This window comes from Megascapheus bottae, chromosome Y (genome assembly GCF_031878675.1).
Source record: "Megascapheus bottae isolate mThoBot1 chromosome Y, mThoBot2.hap1, whole genome shotgun sequence".
NCBI lineage: Eukaryota > Metazoa > Chordata > Mammalia > Rodentia > Geomyidae > Megascapheus > Megascapheus bottae.
This window is the reverse complement of record NC_143548.1, coordinates 11013888-11040477: the sequence shown is the minus strand read 5'-3', so window position 1 is coordinate 11040477 and position 26590 is coordinate 11013888. Positions and strand designations below refer to the sequence as shown.

At 38.5% G+C, this 26590-nt stretch overlaps 1 pseudogene; it reads right to left on the bottom strand.

Annotated features, from left to right (window-relative positions):
* Nucleotides 1–3982: 3982 nt before the first annotated feature.
* Nucleotides 3983–4074, bottom strand: LOC150040349 (U6 spliceosomal RNA; annotated as a pseudogene).
* Between the last annotated feature and the right edge of the window lie 22516 nt (nt 4075–26590).

Sequence of the window (26590 nt, the reverse complement as noted above, 5' to 3'; positions counted from 1 at the left end):
GTTTGCTGGCCCTCGCAAGTCCGACCTTGTTGGTACCAGATGGCTACTATCTCTAGCTCCTGGCTTGGAATGTGTGTACTCCTTACTACAGTGTAGCTCAGTCTGGGAACCAAGGACAAATGGATGGTTGTAGATTAGCCACAAGGACAGCAGTTGCATTTCTCAAGGTATTAGCAAGCAGATATACAGAAGCAGAAAGGCAAGTTAAAGAAATACAATTACAAAAAATTCATATGGAAAAAATATAATACAAGAATACAAATGATGGTTAACATAGATTTATAAAAATACATGTGCAAACATTTTCTACGCTACTCACAACCTTTGTCTCAAAATAAGTCAGGGAATAGCCTATGCACTGGGGACAGATTGGAAATTGCATTGTGCTTACCGACTCCCAGAGTTCAGGACAGGTAGAAAGAATGAATCGGACCCTGAAAAATACTTTAACCAAATTGGCCTTAGAGACTGGCACGGACTGGGTGTCACTTCTTCCTTTTGCTCTATTTAGAGTAAGGAATTCTCTCTATCAGCTAGGCTTTACTCCTTTTGAAATAATGTATGGACACTCCCCCCCCACACCCATTGTTCCCAGTCACCAGACCCATCTAAACTGACCTGGATGATGTTGAATTTTTGATTATCTACAGCTCGTACACAAGAGTCTGTGGGCCCAACTCAAAGCCCTTTATGATTCTGCCTCTGTCCCTAACCTCCATTTGTTAAATTACTTATGTAATTTAGTTGTCTTGTAAAAAGTTTTGTTTTGAACCGGGTTCTCACCTGCAAGAGAAAAATTGGCATGAAACTGCCCTTCAATTCTAGGGGCCACAGTTGAAAATCATATGACCCTGTATGGATGGAGCAGTGGCCTCTTGGCAGAAAAACAATTGGAGCTATTAAAATTAGTACAGACACAGCTTCAAAATTCCCTATTTCTGTTACCAAAAGGGCCAGGAAAATACAGGTTTATGCAGCCCGACCTGGGCTCCCAAGTCTTTCATCAATTCCTGATAATTTGTATGTTATTGAGATAATTTTTTTTGTTCCTTTTTTCCTATTCCTCTTCACCCACTGGATAAGCAGTAGTTTGTCTTTACCACCCCTCCTCTTAACAAACTTTTTTGACAAAGATGACCAGGTGAAAAGCAAAGGCCTCTGGAGGTAAGTAGAAATAGACCAACCACCTGTATGTCTGTATGTTTTTCTTTTTAGAAAGTGCACTGTGGGCCTAAAACAGAGAGGAAAAAGCTGGACACAGCAAGCTCTCTAAGGCCTGGGTGGTCAAGGGATGCCTTGACTCCCCTTCTGGGTTTCTTGTTGCTAACAGGGCTTGTCTGAGAGTCCCACCAGCAGGACATGTCTGAATCTAAATAAGCTGTTTGATGAGAACATTCTTCTGAGTTCTTGTTTTTGTGTTAAGTGTATCTGATTGAGTCCAATTTTCTTGTTATAAGTCAATGTCTGGTTTTGTTTAAGAGCCTTTTGTAGGTAGATTAGGATGGCCTCTGCCTGCCTGGTACCAGGGAATGGAAATCTCCATAGGGGAGGCATCACCTGAGTTCAGGGCCTTTCTGTCTTTCCATCACTCTGGTAGTTTAAGGACAGGCCTCTGCTTCTCTGTCTTGTTCTTGTTTTTCCTTGGGTATTTTTCCTTGTCCAGTTTTGTCCTTGAAATTGGTACCAGTTCTAAATATGTGGGTTTTGTGTGTGTGTGTGCTCACACACACAACTTTGTTACCTATTTGAATATTTGTGGGAAGTAAAAGTTTTGGCCCCACCGGGGGTAGGTCTAGGGCCTGGTATGGCCCAATGACAAAGCAGCTGCAGGTTTAGTCCAGTTTCCTTTTTCCTAACAACCTGCTGAAGTGACAGTCTGGAGACAGTTGGTGGCAGGACACAGACTTCAGTCTTAGTTCTCCTAGGTTTAAGACTCTCACCCAACTTTCCTCTGCAAAAATTAATATGTCTGATATCAGAAACAAGCTCTGGAAGAATAAAATTCAGCTAAATTGCCGTGTTAGAAAGCTTTGTTTTAAAACCTGGTGGTCACCTCAAAGAATAAGATTGGCAAAAAACCCTCATGATACTAAAATTTCCAGAAAATGAACGGCCAATATTAATTTTGCACACTTTAAAAGGTTAAATTGTGAGCATGCTGTATAAAACAATGGATTAATTTATACTTGAAACACAAAGGCAATTGGGTGAACCTAATTTTAAACTTCAAGAAAAGTATTAGGTTTGAATGTTTCCAATGTCTCAAAGGATTACTGCATTGTTTTAAAGAGGAATCCTAACCTGGTTTGTATTATGGCTAGCTCAGTTACATGCCAATTTTACTTGTAAACTCCATTCTCAAGACATGCTCACACTATCTACTACATTCTCTAGGATTTGTCTTTCTCCCTTTTTGTAGAACAAACATAAGACAGTTCTTTCCAGATCCTCTCCCTTATCCATAAACTATTCTTCTGTTTTCTCAATTCCTTTCCAAAGGTTTTATTTACTAAACTTTTTCTCTCTTCTTTACCTGACTATAGCCCTCATTCTCATTTAGCACTTCTCACATCTAGGCTGTTCAGCATGCTTGTTGTCCAAACACTACCATACCACACAAAGAAATTCACTACGCTTCAGAAACCACTCACCTCCCCCCACCACCACGCTTCGAGTGGATATCCACTTGGGTGTAGCGGGGGCCTGCTTTGTGTGGGATAATATATAAAGAGGTTACACCAAGCTCGTATACATAACAACTTAAGCTGGGCACTACTGGCTCATGCCGGTAATCCTAGCTGCTCAGGAGGCTGAGATCTAAGGATCACAGTTCAAAGCTAGCCTGAGCATAGAAATCTGTGAGACTCATATCTCCATGTAAACATCAGAAAACCAGAAGTGGTACTGTGGCTCCAGTGGTAGAGTGCTAGCCTTGAGCTGATGAGCTCAGGGATGGGGCCCAGGCCCAGAGTTCAAACTCCATGGCCAAAATAAAACAAACAACTTTGTGTTTGGTAGATTTGCTTATTACATTTCATGTAAATTAAATTGTGCAATCTGTGCACATTTGTGACTGGCTTGTTTCATGTAGTATGATGCTTTCAGGTTTCACTACTAATACAGTATGTGTTAGTATTTCTTGTATTAGTACTTCAATTAATATTTCATATTATTGCATTTTTTACATTCCAGTCATAGATTTGTTTAAATTTTCATTTAAATATTAATACATAATTAGGTAATAAAGTGCACAAATATTAAGTATAGAATTTTGTATTTTGGTTCATTTCATCCAAGAGACAAATCATTTGAAATACAGAGCGCTGCCATCTGCTATGAATATTGCCCAGCATCTATTTTAATTCTTTGTCCCCACTAGAGGAAAATAGATTTCTGAATTTGTCATATAAATTAATTGCAATCATTTTTTTACCTCATTAAACAGAATCACACACTATATAGTTGCTGTGAGTTCTCAGCTTAAATATAATTTTTCAAGACTCATCCAAATTGCTCGATTTCATCACTAGCTCACTTCTCTTTATTGCTGAGTAGTATTTCATTGAGCAGATATAATTGTTTATGTTCATATTTAGTTTATTTCCACATTCCCCAACTTTCTTAAAGAATAATGGGCAACTGAATATTTTATGTATTTATACATTAATTATATAAAACCATGCTATGTATATACATATGTACTGATCTGTTATTAAACAAATGAATTAAAAATAAATTAATAGATTTTTGGTTATTTTTTGTAGGGATAATATATAAAGAGGTTACAGCTACATTTGTCAGGTAGCATTACTTCTCACACATTGATAACACTTCTCATGTTTTTGTCCCCCTTTCCTTTCCTCCACCCACTCCCAGTCATCTTGTTTCTCCCCTTTCCTTCCCTATTTCAAATAAATAAATAAATAAATATATATCTATATAATATAGCATGTAACAAAGTCAGATATAGTTACAACACGGTAAAAATATGGAATGCTTCACGAATTTGCTTGTCATCCTTTGTGCAGGCCATGCTAATCTTCTCTGTATCTAGTATATTTGCTGCCAAAGCATGCACAAATAAATTGATTTCTCACTTCTTATACATTAATTTTTTTGGTCAACTGCGGGACAGACTCAGGCAGCTGTCTCTGAACTATTTTTTAAAAATTGTTTTTTATTGTTGGTGTAATGTATAGAGGGGTTATAGTTACATTCGTCAAGTAGTGGGTGCATTATCATACCCCTTCTCACACTCAAGGCTAGCACTCTTTCACTTCAGGCCACAGTGCCATTTCTGATTTTCTAGTGGCTAACTGGAGATACAAGTTGAACAGAATTTCTTTCTCAGGCTGGTTTCAAGCTGCAGTCCTCAGTGCTCAGGCTCCTAAGTAGATAGGATTACAGGCATGAGCCAACAATACTTGGCATCATACATATTTTTATAGTAGTAAAGAACTAACCTCTTAGTATCAAGAATATAATGTATTATCATCATTGATCAATTACCATGCCATAAACTTAATATCAAGAAATTCTGTTAGCCCATCTAGAAATAAGTAGAGTACATGTGATTAGGTTTCCAATATCCTTGCTGCTTCCCATGGACAATTACTGTCTGGAGAATAGAAAACTTTAATCCCTTGGTTGTTCATTACTGGAATCTTCTCTCTGTGTATTGAAGCTATTAGTAGGTAAAATATTGTTGACCTGTTCAGACTATGATCTTAGAGAAAGAGCATTATTCTGAAGAAGAGCATCTATTATTTACACTGAGTAGGTAATGTGTTAAGTGCAATTGTGTTTTGCTGCTCTTAGATTTTCTTAAACACCTATCAATATGTCCTTGAGAAAATTGCTTGAGATATTAAATATGCACAACTTTTCATCCATCATATATATTTAATTGAGGAGTCTTTAATAGACTACTTCATATTAACATTATGGGCAGTGACCAATGACAATGATATTAGATTTCTCTGGAAAATTATACCCAGAAATAAAAAGATCTAAAGTTCTTTCTACCAGTAGGGTAGTGATTCACATCATAATCCCAGTACAGTAGGGACTGAGGCAGAAGGATTGTAGCTTTCAAGTCATTTAAAGCCATATAGGAAGACTGAGGCTGGCAGGAATGAGTGAGAGCATAACTTGAAAATGAAATACTTGTGTGTGAAGCCTTCTATAATTTTAACACAAATTAATTTAATGTCTATCAGTAATTATATGGTACATCTTGAGTTATTCCTAGATGACAAGTATGTTAATTATTTAGTTGCTAGCATACAAGATTTGACCAACTAGGAATCTCAAGATCTCCCCTAATTTTCCATTTGAATGAGGCCATCTATTTATTCTATAACACAAACAGTGTGGGTAGCTAAGTAGGATTTTTATTCAAGAAATTCTTGGGATTCAGTATGGAGGGCATAAGGAGCAAAAGACCAAGAGGAAGACAGGATGGTAACCATGTGAAGGTCAGAATGTTAATGTGACAATTTTCAAGATGAATGTTATTGGAGCATAAAATGGCAGGTAAACAATGACAAGGTATTTGATTAGAAGGGTCAGAAAACAAAAGCACATTATGCTGGACTCATGAATTTGATTGAACAGAAAATGATTCGTACCTTAGTTATTCCAAGGGTTGAGTAGAGTACAATTAAAAAATTTTTTTCTGTGCTAAGGGTCACTCTGAGTCTATTTACACTAAAATTTCTCTGTAAAAAATATTCCTAGTTAGGACTTGGATAAAGTGAAACATTATGTGTCTGAGAGTGATAAATGGTATACAAAGCTGAGCTCTAGGCTTAAAAGGATCACAAGAAATCTTTTAATCCTCTGGCATCATAAAACAAACAAGTGATTACTAAATTATAGAGAATTCTGCATCTAAATCATCATTGGACCTGCAGAACTGGAATCTTCCAGAGAAAGGAAGTGGTCAAAACAGCTACAGCTCTATTATGCTGTCCCTTCCAGCCAGGTCACACACACAATTGGATTAGTAACGACTCCAGGCTGAGTTTTTCTCTGGTCATAAAAGAAATGCAAATCAAAACAACTCTAAGATTCCACCTCACTCCAGTTAGAATGGCCAGGATCAAGAAAACAAATAACAACAGATGCTGGAGGGGACGTGGCCAGGAAGGATCCCTACTACACTGTTGGTGGGAGTGCAAACTCGTTCATCCACTATGGAAAGCAGTGTGGCAGTGCCTCAAAAGGCTAACCATAGAACTCCCCTATGACCCAGCAGTTCCACTAGTTGGCATTTACCCAACCATCCAGAAACTAAATCCACTAGCACAACAATGTTCATTGCAGCATTATTTACCATAGCAAAAATATGGAACCAACCTAGATGTCCCTCAGTTGATGAGTGGATCAACAAGTTGTGGTATTTGTACACAATGGAATTCTATGCTGCTGTGAGAAAAAATGACATCGCCCCATTTGATAGGAAATGGAAAGTCTTAAAAAAAATCATATTAAGTGAAGTAAGCCAGACTCAAAGGAACTTAGGCTCAATGGTTCCCCTCATTTGTCATAATCAGTAGAAACCTTGGGCTCTACTAGCAGAGATCTGCAATAGAGCAAAACCTTCATACATAAGGCCATATAGTATGAAGCTAATTGAAAAGACCTCCAGGATATTGAAACAAAAGCCATACAATGAATGATTGCTGTCCTTAATATACTATGTTATCTCTCATCTCTTTTGCTGTCTCTTGGTTATCTCATATTGTTACAGTATCTCATTTTGTTATCTAATATATTGGATTTATTTGTTTTCGGTTATTTGAAATTGGATAGGGAAGGGGGGAAAACTAAGATGGGGGGTGGAGGGGAGGATAATGGGGACCAAGACATGTGAAAGGGTATCAATATATGTGAATTAATGCACCTTCTATCTGGCAAATATCATGTAACCCTCTTATTAATTACAATAAAAAATTGTACCTCCTTTCTAAAAAAAAAAAAAAAGATTGGATAGATGCAGCAGAAGCATAAGGCTTTGGGCCTTTCAAGTATGACAGAAAACTTCCCTAGAGGCAGGATGAAATCCACAGTTTTCCATTGTCAGAGTAAAAGGGATTCAAAATATTGCTTATTCATGTTTAATTCCATCAATTGTTCACTCAGACTTCAACCCTCACTGTGGCATTTACATAATTATAATTATAACATGGTTATTTTTAAAATAATTTTAGGCAAGTAAGTGATATTTTTCTGTGTCCATGTCAGACATGTAATCGAAGCTTATTAGATGTATCTTGATTCTTTTGGAACTGAAGGGTATAAGTGAATCAAAGTTCTTTCCATGGGCTCTTTTAACTAATCCAACTTGGCACAAGTTTTATTACCTAATAACAAATTAGTAATTTTCATTATATGGCAATTTTTTCTCTGTATTCTATAGCTCAGATGTGATGTCTTTTGATGAATAAAACTCAGTATTGCATCTTTAAGTCCACATTGCCCATGAGGAATGGTAAGGCAAATTGCTTTTTTTGTTGTTTTTGAAATAGTGGGGAAATACAGGGAACTTTTAATCTGTATTATACAGAAAGGTTTGAAAATATCCAAATAAAATGGAAAGACAGAAAAAAATCATATTAAGTGAAGTAATCCAGACTCAAAGGAACATAGACCCAATAGTCTCCCTCATTTGTCATAATCAGTAGAAACCTTGGGCTCTTCAAGCAGAGATTTACAATAGAACAAAATCTAAAGACATAAGGCCATATAATATGACATTAAATGTAAGGATCTCCAGGATAAGGAAACAGAAGCCATATAATGAGTGATTGTTGTCCTTAATGTACTATGTTATCTCTCATCTCTTTTGCAATCCCTTGGTTATCTTATATTGTTACAATATTTCACCTCGTTATCTGATATAATTTATATGTGCTTAATTGGTTATTTGAAATTGGATTAGGGAAGGGGTAAATCAAGATGAGTGGGAAGAGGGGGAAGGAAAATGGGGACCATGTTATGAGAAAGGGTATCAATGTCTGTGAAGTACTGCACCTTCTATCTGGTGAATATAACGTAACTCTTCTATTAATTACAATAAACAAAGAAAAAAGAAAATATCCAAATAAACGTATTTTCAGAGCAATATTTTGTACATAAAAAGCTCTTGTCTGTGTTTATTTTCAGGCATACAAGGATAATAAAACTTTTATAATGTGCTTATTATTACAAAACAGCTTTACGATTACCTGGAAAGTAAGTATGTATGTGTACATATATATAATGTATTTTAAAGAATAAGAATGTATATATATACATATTTGTTTGTGTAAAGAGCACAAATAAAATCATTTATATTCTTATTATTTAATTATAATATGTATTAATTTGAGTCATTTCTTTGTTTTCAGCAATCATGTAACTTGAACAATGGAAGACAGTTATAATTATTACATGACATGGCAATCTTCAAAAGGAAATGAAGTCCACAAGAAATGATTAAGTATGAACATTTTTATATGATATAGTATGGAAAGTAGTGAGAAAATACATTAGGAAAAGAAAATAAGCTAAGTATAACAATCCATGTATAAGCCATTTAGTTCAGATTCTTCTTGGCTACCCTCTGTCTTTGGAGATAAAGATATTCCACTTCTTAAGCTTAAGAAGCTTTTATGACCTAAATTCAGTGGAAAATTAGAGAGATCTTTCCCTACTTGTTTCTTCTCAAATTAGCCTACTTGAATCTTGGGATTTTTGAAGTACTTCCTTGCTGAGAGAAATAAATAGCAACTTTTAATACCTAATTTTGAGATTTCTTCCCACAGCACACTTGACCCTCAGGTACACTGCTTTCTTTATCTATTATGTCATCACTCATAATGATATACACTCATGATTATGTATTATAGTACACAATCAGGCTACTTACATATTATTAGTTGCCTTTTCAAGACTACTTGCCAAAATATTATTGAAGTTCCATATCCTACCTATTGACATTTTAGATTGGCTTACTCATATATTTTTCTCACTTGAGATTTCAATACATTTTTTATCTTAATAAAGGCATTATGGTACTTTTGTATTGCATGATAACTTATGATATATTTTCCTTTGATGTTTTTCTATGAGACACCTTGAAGTAGTATTATCTTTAAATTTTTTGAATCTTGCTACTGTCTCTTGCTACGTTCAAGGACTCAATATAAAGTCATTGAATAATTACAGCCAATTCAAATCAGAGATTTTTTTTAAAGTTATAAGTTAGCATTTTATAAGCCTTCTTTAGTGATGGATGTTTGAGCAAATGTAATCTATTCTTGGGTTCTCTGAATTTAGTGATTAAAGATTGTCCATGTTCTCAAAAATGAGAAAATAGTATTTAAAATTAAATTTCTTTAAAAAAATTAGAGCAAGAGGCTCTAATTTATACAGGCTGAATACAGTGAAATATTTTTTCAGCTTTGAAAGAGTAGTTTTCTTATTTGCTGCTTACATTATCCCCTCTCTATTCTCTATTTCCTTTCCCATATCCCTAATCATCTCCTGTTTTTGTTTATGTCCTCTTTCTCATTGTATTCCACATATGAGGAAAATCAAATATTTGATGTGACAGGACTCATTTTACATGACAATTTCCAGTTCTATCCATTTCCTGCAAATGACTGAGGGGAGGAAAAACTAAGCAACAGGAATCCATTGACTCTCAGAGGTTTTATTTTAATTCAAGGATAAAGATTTTGTGTTTTGTTTTCATTGATTACTGATTACATCAAATTACATGCCTTGATTTTCATGTTAAAGGTCTATTACTTATTTTTCAATGTCCCAACCTAGTCAATATTAGCACAGAGTCAGTGCTTCAATAGTGTAAATTTTATGGCATCTTTTAAATGAAATATACAATTAGTTAAAATGCTTTTTACATTTGTGTTATATGTCAAAACTTCATGTTTAATGGCATTGTACACATTTACTATCTATATCTCCTTTTACTGAAGAAATGTCACTGAATTTGAACTTTCAATATTAGTGTTTTATGTCTAACTTGCAAAAGGCTAGTATAATTAAACTTAATGGTTGTCATAAAAGGTAGAGATATTTCTGCAGCATCAAAGGTTCAAATTCACTGGAAATTAAGGTCTCTTGTGTTTTTAATGCATTTTTTGCCAGTCCTGGGCTTGGGCTCAGGGCCTGAGCACTGTCCCTGGATTTTCTCAAGGCTAGGGCTCTACCACTTGAGCCACAGCACCACTTCTGGCTTTTTGTTACGTATGTGGTACCGAGGAATCGAACCCAGGTCTTCGTGCAAGTACTCTACCATTAGGCCAAACTCCTGGCCGCTTTAATGCATTTTTTAAAACAAAATCTTGTTGGAGACTGCCTCAGGGTCTCTTAACTTGTTGCTTAGGACTTCTAATATGATGAGTTTAGTAAATAGTTTTTAGCTGCTTTACTCTGTCCCAGGAGACATCCAGACTGCTATCTTAACTTATAAGTCACTTTGCTCTGTGTTAAGAGACACCTGGACCTTTATCTTAACACCAAATTGCCCCATGTCCTGTTCTCACAGACCTGTTATCTTTCTCACAGACCCATTATCTTTCTCATAGATCCATTATTTTAGCGACCAAATTGCCTATGTCCTGTTCCCACAGACAATAAACAGACCTTGATCAGAACACTGTCTTGGTCTCATTCTTTGCATTTGTCTGTCCCACTCATTTAGGTATGGTTCCCTCTTGGGTCTCAGTTGACTGATCCCCGCAGGCTGGGACAAAATCTTGAGGGCTTTCAGATACAGGAGCTCATTCCTGAATCCTAGCTACTCAGGAGGCTGAGATCTGAGGATCAAGGATCAAAACCAGCCTGGGCACATAAGAACCTGATACTCTTTTCTCCAATTAACCTCTAGAAAAATGGGACGTGGGGTTTGGCTCAATGGTAGGGTATTAGCCTTGAGCTGAAGAGCTCAGGGACAGCACCCAAGCTGAATTCAGGCCCCATCTTGAGGGCGAAGTTCCCTTATTCTAGACACTTGTCTTAACCTCACAAAGCAGTGGCAGTTATCCTTTGCAATGCTATATGAGCTTCAAAATACAAGAAGAAGACCAGATTTTTTTCATGCCATAGTTGTTTTGTTTTGTTTTGTTTTGTTTTTGCCAGTTCTGGGCTTGAGCTCAGGGCTTGAGCACTGTCCTTGGACTTTCTCAAGGCTGCTCTACCACTTGAGCCTCAGCACCACTTCCGGCTTTTTGCTATGTATGTGGGATACCGAGGAATCGAACCCGGGTCTTCGTGCATGCTAGGCAAGCACTCTACTACTAGGCCAAACTCCCAGTCCCAATGCCACAGTTTTTAACTCACTCCACAGAAGCTTTAATTGTTCAATATGCCATCCTCCAACATTCATATGTTGTTATATGTAGGCAAGATACTTAGATCAGTTCTCTCAGGTTCTTTTTTTTATTTTTGAAGAGTAGAAAATGCAGTAGATATGCTTCATGCTGTTATTTATAGGGAGAATGACTTCTATTTGATGATAATTTACTCTGATTGTATTTGGAGAAAATTGGAAAAATTTAGACTTTTATTAATGGGCTTCTGTTTCTGCCATTATGCTTTTTAAAAGGCACCATGCCTGCTGCTGTACATAATAAATTCTTCACACCATGATCCAGAGCCAAATCAGCCCAGGAAAAATTAGCCTGGGCTTCATGTCTGGGCTATGTATTCTGGAAAGGATGGACCTAGGAATCTTAAACTTAAACTCTTGTTATAGGACTGGAGAGAGCCATATGGCCTAAAAAGCCTAAGGAAAGTGGGTACACTGGCTTTTCTGGCATCTATTTCCACATTCTGGTTTGAATCACTATGGAAATATGATCAGGTCCCCTAGAATGAGAGAGTGATTTGATGTTCTGAGATGGGTTAATAGGCTATCATTTTACTTCAGGATAATTTTTGCTATCAGCAGTGGGATCACTTCTTTACTGGTCAACTATCATGTTGTCAGTGTCTACTAGTATCAGAATCTATGTAGGTACTGTGAAGCACTCATGTGTAGAAGTTTGCATTCTAGTGGGGAATAAACAGTTGCACAAGTAAATAAGTTCAGTATTATGTTGTAAATGCTATTTATGAGCTGATTAGTGTGAGTTAGAAGAGACATAAAAATGAAAAATCAGACTGTCATCTAGGTTGGACTCACCATGGTCTTTCTGCTCCAGGAATAGGAACCAGGAATCTGTACTGCTAATTAGAACCTGGCCCTTCTATGCGATTGAAGTGGCCCTCAAATTCAACGGTGGCACCTAGGGTCTCTTATTAGAAAATGTTTGGTGGTGCCATCTACTGAAATCCTCATACCTACACACACTCAAAACAAAATGTATCCAATTAAAAATTTGTAGCTATGTGTCAGGTACACACTGACATCTGTGTGGTTACACAATTCATTTGAGGATTGAATCACTAGGATAATGTACAGCAAAAAGCGTGCCTTATATGTATGCCTCATCCTGTATTATGCCACATTTTATGTGTTTTCTGCTTTGTCAAGTTTTTATTTCAACTTCATATGATGCCGCTTCAGTTGCTGAAGTGTGCGTTTGTGTGTGTATCTGTGTGTATGTGTGTGTGTGAGAGAGAGAGAGAGACAGACAGACAGACAGAGAAGCTTTCCCTACTCTTTGCTTTAAATAAGAGATAAATAGACTTGGCAATTTATCAGCTCTGTAATATAACTTTCTTTCCTCAGGTTCCTTATTGGTAATATATAATATGTAAAATATTATATATATATATATATAATGACTCTAAGCCTTAAATTTGTTCCAGGAGTTAATTGAACTTTGTATGTAAAATGTCTGCCACAGTATCTGACACAGTGTGATTTATGATCATCATTGTGCTTTTTCTACAAGAAAAAAATATATGTCTTACTGTCATAAATGGTATTGTGCATATGGTGTTATCTCTATAAATCTTGGCTAACTTAATAATAATAAGTCCTTCTAGATTGCATTGCCTTTTATGTAAAAGTAGTGTTAAGATACTTTATTTTTTTAATTAATCGGTCAAAAGAAGGATTGATTATCTGTTAAGTCAGAGAAATCCTTTACCTTGAAAGATTCCAAAGAGTGATACTGAAGCTTTATAATTCTGTCACTGGGCAATGGAAGCTCTGTGATGTATGATCTTAAGAAACTCTGAGCTTTCATTATGCTAATGAACACCATCTCAGAATTCATTGGAACAGCAAGGATATTGATATGAAACACAATGTAAAATGTTGTAATGTATCTATATCATACAATAGGGGGAAATTTAGAATTAAATGTGCTATGTGCACTTAGAAAAATATTACCAGAAAGAGAATAGATTTTTGACAAACGGCAAATAAAGGGAACTACTGGATGCAGTTAAAACTGAAAACAGGGCATACTAAGTCTATTGGAAATAACCAAATAACACATCAGTAGCTCCAAGTTAAAATGTAATATTTTTCATGACAGACTACTGCACTAATCACCATGGAGTTAATTGAGAAACAAAGTGGTCTATGAAACATTAGATACCTCTCTGTAACACATGGAGTGTTAAATAGATCCAGCTCTAATGTATGGAATATGCATATGGATGATGTAAGTTAGGGCTAGACAAAATGAAAAGAATTAAATTCTGAGTAAAATACTATTCTATAAAAGCAACCTTTTGCTATATGTTATCCTAGCTTCTTAGTTATTAAAACCTTATTTTCTCAGATACATTTGGAAGTTCACCAAGAATCAAACATCTATCTCAATTTGATTGTCATGCTCCTTTAAGTCTAGAAGTTTTCTGATTTTTACTTCTGGCTGTTGATTTGACTCCATAGCTCCCACTAGCACTCCTTCCTTTTTGTGAGGATTTCTTTTCCATTGTGAATTATAACTGAACTGTTCATTTTTTTGTCTCAAGATGATTTCATTTATCTTCCTCATTTATTATTTGTCAGACTGTGGTTACAACTGCTTACAGAGGAGCTGTAAAATGTCACCCTGAATGAGAGTGAATGGAACTCAGATAGAAGCCACAAGATTCATTTCACATTTTATCTCTACCAGTGTCTAGCAGTGGTTCTCAGAAAATAGGTGCAAGCTAAAAATAAATGCATTGATTAAGTTCTCTGTGTTTAACTAGGACTGTACAGGAAATTTAAAAATGCAAATCAGTGCTGTACTATGGACGATTAGCAGCATATAATTAATTCCATGAGTCATAACGTCCCCCCACACATATGAGATATTTTGGTCCTCCATAATGACACTTTTTTATGCTCACATTAAGTTTAAATTTTAGAATCTTTATGCACATTCACTGCTTCTGAGCAAATAGTAATCATGAGTTGTTTCATTTTCTTTTCTTTTTAATTACAGCCATAATTCCTTTAAAATGAGGCATTTTCTGCTTGGTGCAATGGTTCTCGCTTGTAACCCTTGATACTCAAGAGGATGAGATCTGAGGATCATGTTCAAAGCCAGGCACTAAAAGACATGAGACTGTTATCGCCAATTAATCATTAGAAAATGGGAAGTGGGGCTGTAACTCCAAGGTAGGGACATAGCCTGGAGCTGAAGAGCTCAGGAGCAGGGCTCAGGCTGAGCTCAAGCCCCATGACTCACAAAAAAGAGGCATTTTCATAATTATTTATCATAACTAAGTTATAAAATGCATACTTTAATCCAAAAAATTAGCACCATGACTTGCTAATCTAGAAAAATAACTAATAAATTTCCTTTTGTCATTTCCTTAAATAAAGAGACATTTCTCTGAGTAGGCAAAAATTATAAACATACAATAGATTAATATTGAAAATATCTTCTAGACACATGAATTTGAAGTGGTTGAAAGAAATGTTTGTCTTTAGAAAACTGACCAAAATTTGACTATTTTTTTTGCTTTTGCACAGCAATATTCAGCTTCTTTTATTCAATTTAAGAACAATTTACAAACAGGTAAAGCTGTCCTAAATTTAATTATTGATGTTCAGGAAATAGGATGAATATGATAATGCAGATAAAGCAAGAGAAAGTCAGAGAATGGACAAGAAATAATTTAAAAAGTTATCCTGCCTTTTAAAATTCATATTACTTAACATTATATCATTTTTTTTTCATTTAACTTTTTGGGCTATGAATGTCTGGGTTAAGTCCTTTGAAGTTCTTTAAAATTTTTATCCTATGTATTGTGTTGCATATCATGCTGATGTGCTTCTTTTAAAAGAGTGTATACATTTTTTAAAAATTTTATGTCAAGCCTGGTAGCTTATTATTCATATCTCTTATTACTTTATTTTTCATATTTGTGAGGTCATTATACTTATAGAATATATTTTTCCTATGGTTCTGATGTATTTGCATCATTTATTATATATTTATTGCTGGATGTATTACAACTAAATGTTGTTCTCTATTCCTGTTTTCTTTTTCTTTTTTTTAAATATACTTTTATTGTAATTTATTGCAGGGTTACATTATATCTTATATTGTTACTTTGTTATCTGATATATTGGATATATATGTATTTGGTTATTTGAAATTGGATAGGGAAGGGGGAAAACAAGATGAGGGGTGGGCGTGGTGGGGAGGGAAATGGGGACCAAGACATGAGAAAGGGTATCAATGTATGTGAATTAATGCACCTTCTATCTGGCAAATATAATGTAACCCTTCTATTAATTAAAATAAAAATATATGAAAAAGCAAAATAAATAATACATAATCTGTGGAAATGACAAAAAAAGAAAGTGCATTATTTCACAAACATTGCTATTCCTTCTTATTTTTTCCCCATTTCCTCCCACCATACCCTCCCCTCTGTTATATTTTTCTACATAATCTGTTGTAATTTTAATGCATGAAAGTCATCTCTTCCTAAATTTTCTTTCAGTATGAAAACATTTTTTCCTGGTATGCTTAGTTTCCAGAGCTTTTAAGACTCTTTCTCTGTCAAGCTGTATATTATGTGTGTATGTTAGATATTTGTTACATACGCTACCATATGATTTTTGTGTTACAAATTTCCCAGTTTTTGTTTCTGCTCATGATTGATATATCTACTGCGTTTTCACTTGCAACACTTTTGGTCTTGTACCTTCTTTGTGTAGGTATATTTCCTTGTCATTTTTAAAATACCAAACCACAGGGAAGTTCTGCCCTTTCACTCTGTGCAAGCCTGAATCTAGGGCAGATTGCTTCTTTTCTGGACTCCCATAGTTCTCTCTGCAGCCTCCCAATCAAGTGAAAGTGTCTTACTATAGAAACAAGAATTTATGACCTTTTATTGACCAGAATACATCAAAATAATGTGTGTATTATAATAATAATAATAACCTTGTTATTTATTTTATACACTATAATAAATAGTTTTACCTTAATTCCTCTTCACAATAGTCTTGGAAGGTAAGCATATTAGCTTTGTAATTTTATTTCTAACAAGGCATCAAAGTAAACAATTTTTCCAATATTATAAAATGGAAGAAAGAGGCTATAAGTGAGATAGTCAGAGTTTGAGACCAGAGATAGATTGTCAGTTATTATGTTACCCCCTGTACAAAAGATTATTAAGTATACCACAGTATCAACAATTTGGCTGACATGACATGTCCAATATCAAATACTTCCCAATATCTTAACCTACTATATATTAGAGGGATGTATAATAATACATCTATTTTATGACTTCACTCTTAGAATGCTTTTCTGTTTTCTTTGTCTCATTTGATTCTCAAAAACACACAACAGATGTGGAAATTGAGGATCCTGTGTAAGTGTAGAGAAGAAGGAAACAGCAGAATGAGGTTTCCCTTTCCATGTTACCTAAGCTGAACTTCATAATTTATCCACCCTTAAAACTTACTACAGGACAGTAGATCTCATATACTATTCTACCTGTGGTCCTAGATGAAAATAATTGGCCATATTGTATTCCTTTTAAACTGCTCAACAAACATTTCCAGCATAGAGTGGTAGAAGTAATATGCTTCTGTGGACAGTCCTATGGGATGAACCTACCTGAATTAGCAAAACTAACTTTACTCCCCTAAGGCAAAAAAAAAGATATATTTTCTCTGGGACTTCAACTCAAAGCCTAGATGTTAATCTTGAGATTTTAAAAATTCATGTCTAGTGCTCTTCCTTGGCTTGAGTCCCAGAACCACTTCTAGTTTTTTGTTTGCTAAACCTATTTTCTTTCCAGAGTAACTTTGGACCATGACCCTCTTATCTGAGCCTTCTGAGTAGGAGATAAAGGTATCCATTTGACTTTAAAATACCAATTAGACATGGTCTAATATCTTCAAGATAAGTAGAATATAATTATTTGAGTTTTTGAGTTTTTAACATGATAAAGTAATATAAAAATTAAATATGCTTAATTTTGCATGCAGCAGCATGTTGATATCTATATATTGCATTTTTATAACTTCTCTACATGGAAACACATATGCAAACTTAAAAATTATCAGAAAGACATGAAATATTAAAATTCAACCTTTGTGCTTATATTAATGCTTAGGTATGTTATAAGATTTATATTTGTAGACTTCAGAAAAAAGTTAGTAGAATTATAATAATAAGTCTAGTTAACATTACATGGCCTGTAACAGGAAAGAACATTTTTTTTAATTGTTTGCATAGAGGAGTTCCAGTTACATTCACCAGACTGAGGGTACATCACTTCTCACACAAGCACATCCACTCATGTTTTTTTTTCCCTGTTTACTTTCTCCTTTCCCTTCCCTGACCCCTCTCAATCATCTTGTTTTTCCCCTTCCCTTCCCTATTTCAAAAAAACAAATAATTGTATAGACAACATACCAGGTAACAAAGTCAGATACAGTAACAAGATGAGATTAACCAAAGGGCAATAAATGAGAAGATAAAAAACATAGTACATTAAGAACAACAATCACATAATATAAAGCTCTTGTTTCCACATTCTGGAGATCTTTTTTTCCTCAAGTAGTGTTGGGGACCGACTGTGGGGTCAATGACCTTGGACCTGACCTTGGACCTACACAACTGTATACACAAGGAATTAACTCTTATCAGGATAACTTTAAGCAATGTCAATCAGTTCTTATCAGGATGACTTTAAGCAATGTTAATCCTTTCTCATTTATCCTATATGTGACTTGTTTACTATTTTGTATGAATGTAGCCTCTGGCAGTTCCCTAGTTTTAAGAAGAGTATTTAAGGTCAGAACTTAAAATAAACAAAGAGACTTAGGCGGCAGTCTGGAGCTCACAGCCTTCTTGGACTGCTGACTTGGGCTGTAGTCCTCCCGAACTCCATCTGTTTGTCTCTCTTCTATTGTTTTCCTAGTCCTTGCCCCTATTTCAGGAATCCCAATCCATGAACCCTGGTTTGCTGCCGGCTGGCCCCGGCAACTGGCACCCGAACAGGGACCCTGAAAATCTGGGACGAAGACGGAGGACCCCGCTGTGGTGAGTAACACATCGTAGGACTATTAAAAGAGGATTTTAAGAGCGTGAGAGACCGGAAGGCTGTATTGTCCAGAGTAAAAATTATGGGTCAAGTTAATAGCCATACGTCATATCTACCAATCTTAACAGGCCTACTTGAAGCCCACGGAACGTGGGTGGAAAAAGGGGTGCTTCAGAGCTTCCTACAGTTTGTCCAGGAGGCATGCCCGAGGTCTATAGAGGAGGAATTCCAAAAAACCTGGCAGCGGATAGGAAAAAGAATTCAAGATTATTATAATGTATATGGCCCCGAAAAGACCCCAGTAGAGGCTATTACTGTATGGAATTTAGTAAGTGAATGCATAGATCCTCAACATGAGAATGCTGAACTTAATCTTGAATTAAGGGAACTTTATGAATTAAAGGACCCTTCTGAAAAACCTGAGGCTGAGCCACATGCCGCAGCCCAAGAGAGTCTAAGTGAGATCTTGAAAAGGGAACAACAACCAGTAGATATTGAGTATCAGAATTCAAATTTGAATATCAGGGAGGAAAGTTATGATGAGCCGATGGAGGACCGGATAGCTACAATAGAAAAGAGGTTAGAAGAAATCCTACATCTACTATCTAAAATGGAAATAGAGCAGAGAGCCCCCCCAGAAGTAAGAAGGAAATATGACCCTCAGGCCACTATGGTAGAATTAGAGGCTGTTTTACAAGCACTCGTCCTGTTACAAGACGAGCCCTTTAACTTATACTCAGACAGTCAATATGTAATTCGTGCTCTTCAAGTCATAGAAACTGTTCCCTTTATTGGAACTACTAACTCCAATATCCAGACCCAATTTCGCCAAGTACAAACTTTGCTTTGTTCTCGCAACCACCCCTGTTTTTTTGGCTTCGTTCGAGCTCACACTAATCTTCCTGGCCCTTTAAGTGAGGGTATCGCAGTTACTGATTCTGCCACCAGAGTTTATTTAACTCAAGTTGAACTTGATAAGCAGTCACATGCCATCCATCATCAAAACAGCCGAGCCTTGCGCCGAGAGTTTAAATTATCTAGAGAAGCGGCACGTCAAATAGTTAAAACTTGCTCCAACTGTGTGCCCTTCTCACCAGCTCCTCATTTAGGTATAAATCCACGAGGACTGCTTTCTAATCACATTTGGCAGATGGATGTCACACATGTTCCATCATTCGACCGATTAAAATATGTTCATGTTACTGTAGATACTTATTCTAATTTTATCCTGGCCACCCCCCTTGATGGGGAAGCTACTAAACATTGTATTTCTCACTGCATTCGATGTTTTGCTGTGATGGGGATTCCCTCGCAAATAAAAACAGATAATGTCCCTGGCTATGCAGGCCGAGCATTTCAATCCTTCTGCCATTCCTATAATATCACTCATATTACAGGCATTCCTTACAATTCTCAAGGTCAAGGCATCATGGAGAGAGCTAATGGATTATTGAAACATCAGATTGCTAAAATACAGAAAGGAGAGTCATATCCCACTACCCCTGTGAATATACTTAATCATGCTTTATTTGTTTTAAATTTTTTGAATCTGGATTCAAATAATTTATCTGCTGCTCAGCATTTCTGGGAAAAAAAAGAGAGCAGCGTGCTTTTGCCTTAGTAAAATGGAAGGATCCCCTAACTGGTGCTTGGCACGGACCAGATCCTGTTCTAACCTGGGGTAGAGGGCATGTATGTGTTTTCTCACAGGAAGAAAATGATGCCCGCTGGCTGCCCAAACGCTATGTTCGGATTGTGGAGAGTGACAGTGGTCATCCAAGCAGCGACTCACTGGACCTTCACCCCCAACCCTCCAGAAATGCATCCAGTAATGGGGAAAAGACCTGAATTCATGTTTTTGTGTTAAGCGTAAAAGTCTCTGTTTCTTTGTCTTGTTCGTGTTACATATTTTTTCTTGTCCAGTTTTGTCTTTGAAATTGGTACCAGTTTTAAATATGGATCCTTATGGTTTTTTTTAAAGTTTTGTTTTGAACCTGGTTCTCACCTGCAAGAGTAAAATTGGCAAAGCTCTCTTGACACAAACTTCCGGAAAATGAATGGCCAATATTAATTTTGTGCACTTTAAAATCTTTGAGTATGAATGTGTGTGAATGAGTGAGTGAACATGTTCAAGGTTTAATCAAGAAAATCATTTAGGTTTGAATTATTGCATTGTTTTAAAGAGGGGGGAGAATGGAACATTAGATCAGCAAAAAAAAATGAACTTGATGTTCGTATGACAGCTCTTAAGTCCCATTAAGAAGGTCGAATCAGTAGATTGGAGAGAGAACTCCGAGAGCATCAAGGGAGGCACTTAGAGCAGAGAAAAGAGCCTCAAGAACCTACTAGTAAGGTCCCAGAACAGCAGAGACAGATCACGTTGAAAACTACTGCAGCTTCTGAAGAACGAGGAATTGCCAGCACTTCAGATCCACCAACAGCCAATATCAAGCCAACTCCTGTTGTTTCTACTCCAAGTAAAATGACAACTGAAGCTATGGCTGGGAATAAATCAACACCTATGGCCAGTACCCGTCCAATGGTCACATCTGCAACAGTCACCAATCGAACAACTCCGCAGATCTAAGCCCCAGATGGATGAATTCCCCCCCGAGAGGAATCGCAGTCAAGGATGGGATAAGAGGGGACGCTCTCTGACCAATCTAAGACAGGGCCTTCAGCTTGATCTGAAGAAGTTCCCCATGACGGGTAAGGCAGAGTCAGCTGTGGGGAGCCGGATGGCACCTGTTTCCTGCCTCGCTCCTTGTAACTTATTTGGTATGTGAGTGCGAGGCCTTTACTCGTTACTAAGTATCAAGTTGCTCTTCAGTCTGCACATGACGAAAAAGGGCGTGACCAATCCCGAGTCTCAAAACGGCCTTAGCAACAGAGCAGCCAATGGTAGAGAGCCCCTTGTTCCTTGGGCTTATATAAGCAGCTGCATTTCCCGGCCCAGGGCCCCTCCGCTTCAGCTCTCCCTTCAATCAAGTGGCTCTTCAATAAAGCGTGATACGAGAAGGATCCTCGGGTGGTGTCCGTTCTTCCCTGCTGGTCAGGGGTGTCGGGCGCCGCAACTGGTGCCGGAAACCCGGGACCTGCGGAGGGGCCGATAGAGGATTCAGAACTTGACACGTGAAGAGGACTCTCTCCGAGGTATGTGGTTCTGGCAAGACCCTATCTGGGTGCTTCCCATTGTTCTTCTCCTGTGGTTTGTGTTTGAAGGGGGGAAGGCATTAATTAAGCATCAGGATAGTCCTTCAGAATCTTCATATAAGGAGGGAGAGGTAGTAGGGCCCCAAGGTAAAGTAAAAAATGAAAAGGAAAGTAAACAAAAGAAACCCGAAAGGAAAAGGAAAAAAATTGAGGGACTGCAGCCCTCACAAAGTATGGTGCAGGAGGAAGGAAGAGGAAAGAGAAACTCAGCCCTGACCTTGCATGTACAGGATGCAGAGGAGGCAGACCGAAGGATAGGAAATGAGGAGGAAGGATCCCCGGAGGAACTAAGCTCAGATGAAGAGGAAGATGAGGCAGACAGATATGACCCCTGGGGGGAATTAGGCGCAGGAAGTGGTCAGGACATTTCCCGCCCTGCCCCCTCTGCCCCGCCTCCCTACGCCCCGAAAAAGGGAAGTTCCTTTATCAAGGCCCGCACCTGGTCTCGGTTGGCCTCTGCTTTTCCTGTTTTTGAAAATCCCATTACTGGACAGAGAGTTTTTGAGCCAGTTTCTTACAAAGCTTTAAAGGATCTCATGGCCGCTGTACAAAATTATGGCCATTCTGCAAATTACACCATTGCTTTGGTTCGTGGATTGCAGACCACCAGCATGACTCCAACGGACTGGTATGAAGTTGGACGTGCTTGCCTGACGCACGGCCAGTACCTTGATTATTGTGCTTCTGCAGCAGATTTGGCCGCTACCCGACATAGGGAAAATACACTGGCAGGCCACCCCAATTGGTCAACCGAAATGTTATTAGGAAAAGGCCCCTATGCAGCAGACCAGACTGGATATCCCAATGAGGTTTATCAACAGATTAATAATATTTTTTACACGGCTTGGAAATCTCTTGCCAGTCGGGGGGAACGCCGTGGTAACCTTACCAAAGTTGTTCAAGGACCTACCGAGCCCTTTACAGATTTTGTTGGGCGAGTCCTAGAAACTGCAGATAAATTGTTCGGGGACCCAGAGGATCACATGCTCTTAATTCAACAAATTATTTTTGAACAAAGCCTCCCTGAATGCCAAAAGGCTATAATTCCTGTAAAAGATAAGCCCTTACAAGATTGGATTAGGGCCTGCCGGGAGGTGGGAGCCCCTGTGAGCTTGGATAAAATTGTCGCCGCGGTAGCTGCGACCACTAGAAATTCAGGATTATGTTTCAACTGTCAAAAGCCAGGACATTTTAAAAAGCAGTGTCCCAATTTAAAATATTCAAAGCAGAGACCCCCCCCCCCGCGAACCGGGACTTTGTCCACGATGCAAAAAGGGAAAACATTGGGCAAATGAGTGCACATCAGTTAAAGATGTAAATGGACAGCCTATTCAACAACCTCAGGCCTTGGAGCCAAAAAACGGGCGGAAGGGCCCGCTAAGGCTGGCCATTGCACTGTTTACCTTAAATTATGTAACAGTGGATGACAACGGACAATCAGCTGCTGATCGACATGCCAGTAAAATGGCGATACCACTCACACAAAAAGTAATGTGGAAAAATGTTATTGATAATAAATGGTATGGACCGGATCCTGTAATACAGAGATCCAGGGGAGCTGTTTGTGTTTTTCCACAGGGACAGGAATCCCCCCATTGGGTACCGCAGCGCCTCGTGAGAATATTGGAAGAAAGCCAGAAACCCAAAGAGGATGAGGCTAAGCAAAATCCTGGGGAGAACCCTTCTGACATTTCTTCTGCTGCCACAATGTTGGACAATGGACCAGAAGAAGGACCAGAAGAAAAAACCAATGTGGGCAGTGATGAAGACCTTTCCATTACCAATGCCTGTGACTAATGCATCTTCCGTTTTCCCCTTTGTGCAACTTCCCTATGTACCGTATTCTGAGGAAAAGGGTAACTGCAAGGTTCCCTATGCCTTACCCTGTCAAAAAATCTGTCCTTCTGTGTTAGGCTGGTTTCTCAAAAATTGGGTCGCTCTGATTAATGTATAGTTCTGGCAAGGGAAGGGTTGTGGGGTTTTCTGCACTTGTTCCAGAGGCGGACCTTCCTGTTTATGTTTTTACTCTTTAAAGCTTCAAGTAATGATAGTATTTTAAATTGTTCTGCCATAGAGTGTAAATTGAGTCAATGCTGGAGCCGTTGCCTACATTTGTTCCAGTTCCTGTGAATGTTTGTTGCAGTTTGTTTGGGGTTTTGTGTCTTTAGCCTTTGGTTGCTCTGCCGAATGAGGTCTCGCAATAAGAGAGAGAGAGCAATGCTTGTTCATGCACTCACTGCCTTGGAGCAGGGACACTCCCCCCAGATTTGGCTTGCGGTTTTAAAGGCCAACTAAAAGTGCCCTGTACTGCCTTTGCACCCTCGAGACCTCGGTCTATTGCACGAGGAATAGGAGTATGGACAGCCAAGAGTTGTGAAATGATGGACAAAGTACCACTCCTGACCCTAACAGGTCAGGGAGAGCATGTGCGTCAGCATATGGGCTCGCGCCCCTAGCCCATCTCCACAAAGGGGATAGAGAACCTGGAGGGGAGGGATCCAGGGTTGGCCTCCTGGGTCACTCCTCTAGACCTCGAATTTTACTTTGGAGGACAGCACCTCTACTCTCTTCACAACAGGCATGTTGGCTTGCTGCTATAAAACGAAAGGGGGGAGATGTGGGGAGCCGGATGGCACCTGTTTCCTGCCTCGCTCCTTGTAACTTATTTGGTATGTGAGTGCGAGGCCTTTACTCGTTACTAAGTATCAAGTTGCTCTTCAGTCTGCGCATGACGAAAAAGGGCGTGACCAATCCCGAGTCTCAAAACGGCCTTAGCAACAGAGCAGCCAATGGTAGAGAGCCCCTTGTTCCTTGGGCTTATATAAGCAGCTGCATTTCCCTGCCCAGGGCCCCTCTGCTTCAGCTCTCCCTTCAATCAAGTGGCTCTTCAATAAAGCGTGATACGAGAAGGATCCTCGGGTGGTGTCCGTTCTTCCCTGCCGGTCAGGGGTGTCGGGCGCCGCAGTCAGCGATCCACCCAACCTAAGACAAGCAAGTCCGCATCTCCCCCAGCCCATAGCCAGCCACCCTTGGCTCTCACCAAAGCTCCCTCCCTGGCTCGCAGGCCAGGAAAAGCCCTGCCCATTCTCCCTGCTCTGGGGAGAAGGTGGTAGAGATGGATGGCTCCCATGCAAGACAGGACCCAGAGACTCTTCTGGAACTGTGTGGTGAGGAGGGAGAGGCTATTTCCAAGGTGAATGGCTCCATCGGTGCAGAAACCCATCCTTGAGAGAGCCCAGGCCTGCGTGGGTCCCTGGCCAATGGCTGTCACACACATTCCATTCGTTTTCTTATTTCCATGCTCCAGACCTTTCTCAAAGGAAAGCCAGAGGCACAGGGCTGAGGCTGGCAGTGCCCAGGGCCCCCTGCTATCAGCCATGTGGGGAGGCCCAGAGGGAAATTTCACTTCCTGACAGAGGCTTCTTCCCAATCAAATGTTACTGTCAGGGATGGACAGGCTGAGCCTTCAGTGTTTCTTGAACTCCTTGGCCTTTAGACAACCTTTCCCACTAGGGTGCCTCCTTAGGGTCCTGGGCTTGGCCGGGCAGTGCCACTAGGTGGCGCTGCTATCTCCAACCATCTCCTGGGGCTAAAAGGAAGCTGAGTTAGGGAGCTATTTATGTTGAGGTCTCTGGGTCATATTCATGAGGATAATAGTTACATCTGGGTATTTAGGCTATGGCTCCTTATCTCACCGGATGAGTTATTTCTGATCACCAAGCTGACTCCCCATGTCCTGATACAGAGGCCCAGGACCTGATGTGGCTTCAGGCCACAAACACCAGCTGTGGTGTATGGTGTGGAAGAGGGCTGAGCGTGGCAGTAAATAGCACCACAGGCTCAATTTTTGTTTCCATCCTAATAGGTATAAAATTAAAAGCATCCATTTTCAATCCTGTTGATGACAAATCAAAATGGATGCTCTCTCTACTGGAAAACATTGGACAAAGCAGTACACACAATTATCAGTGCACCAAACAGTGTGGATTATAACAATATGTCTTTTAGCGTGCCAGAAGCAGGAATCCATGAAGAAGGATAAACAGATTTCAAAAGGAATCAAACAATAAGTTCTTCTTAATAGTTTGGAAATGAAATTAATGAAGAGAAACAAGTTTTTATCAATATACTGTAGGCTTAAATGAAGGTTTGAGTGAGTTAACATAAAATGAAGATAACAAGAATCTCTTTTGAAATGTGTGAGACTGTGATGTTGACTCCTTCCAACAAGGAACTCATAGTTTAACAAAATGAATATCAGAAATGTGAAGCCTGCATTGTGGGGAGGGAAGCAAGTCAAAGAGGACCTAGTAGAATGGAGAGGGAGAGCCAATGTTTTATCACAGTTATAATGTTGTATTCATAACGCAGTCAATGTACACATATGAAAAGGGATCCAAGCAACCTGAGAGGATAGGTGAGATTGGAAGAGAGAGCGATGGAAGAGATTAACACTGATTAAGAAGCACTGTACTTGTAAGCTGATGTGAATCGAAATTCCTTTGTACAACTACTTAATTTTAAAAAACCTTTTAAGCCAGGAACCAGCAGCTCAGACCTGTAATCCTAGCAACACAGGAGGCTGAGATCTGAGGATCATGGTTCAAAGCCAGCCTAGACAGGAAGGTCCATGAAACTCTTATTTCCAAATACCCACCAGAAAATGAAGTCGAGCTGTGCCTTAAAGTGGTAGACTGCTAGCCTTGAGCGTCTAAGCTTAGGGACAGAGCCCAGGCCCTGAGTTCAAGCCCCATGAGTGACAAAAAAAATGTATTTAAAGAAAATAGAAAATTTTTATATTAAAGAGAGGCTGTTTAATGAGGATCCATACTTCTAAGAATATCTATGTTTAACCAGTTTGCACTTATGTAGACACATATACAAATATAGATGTACACAC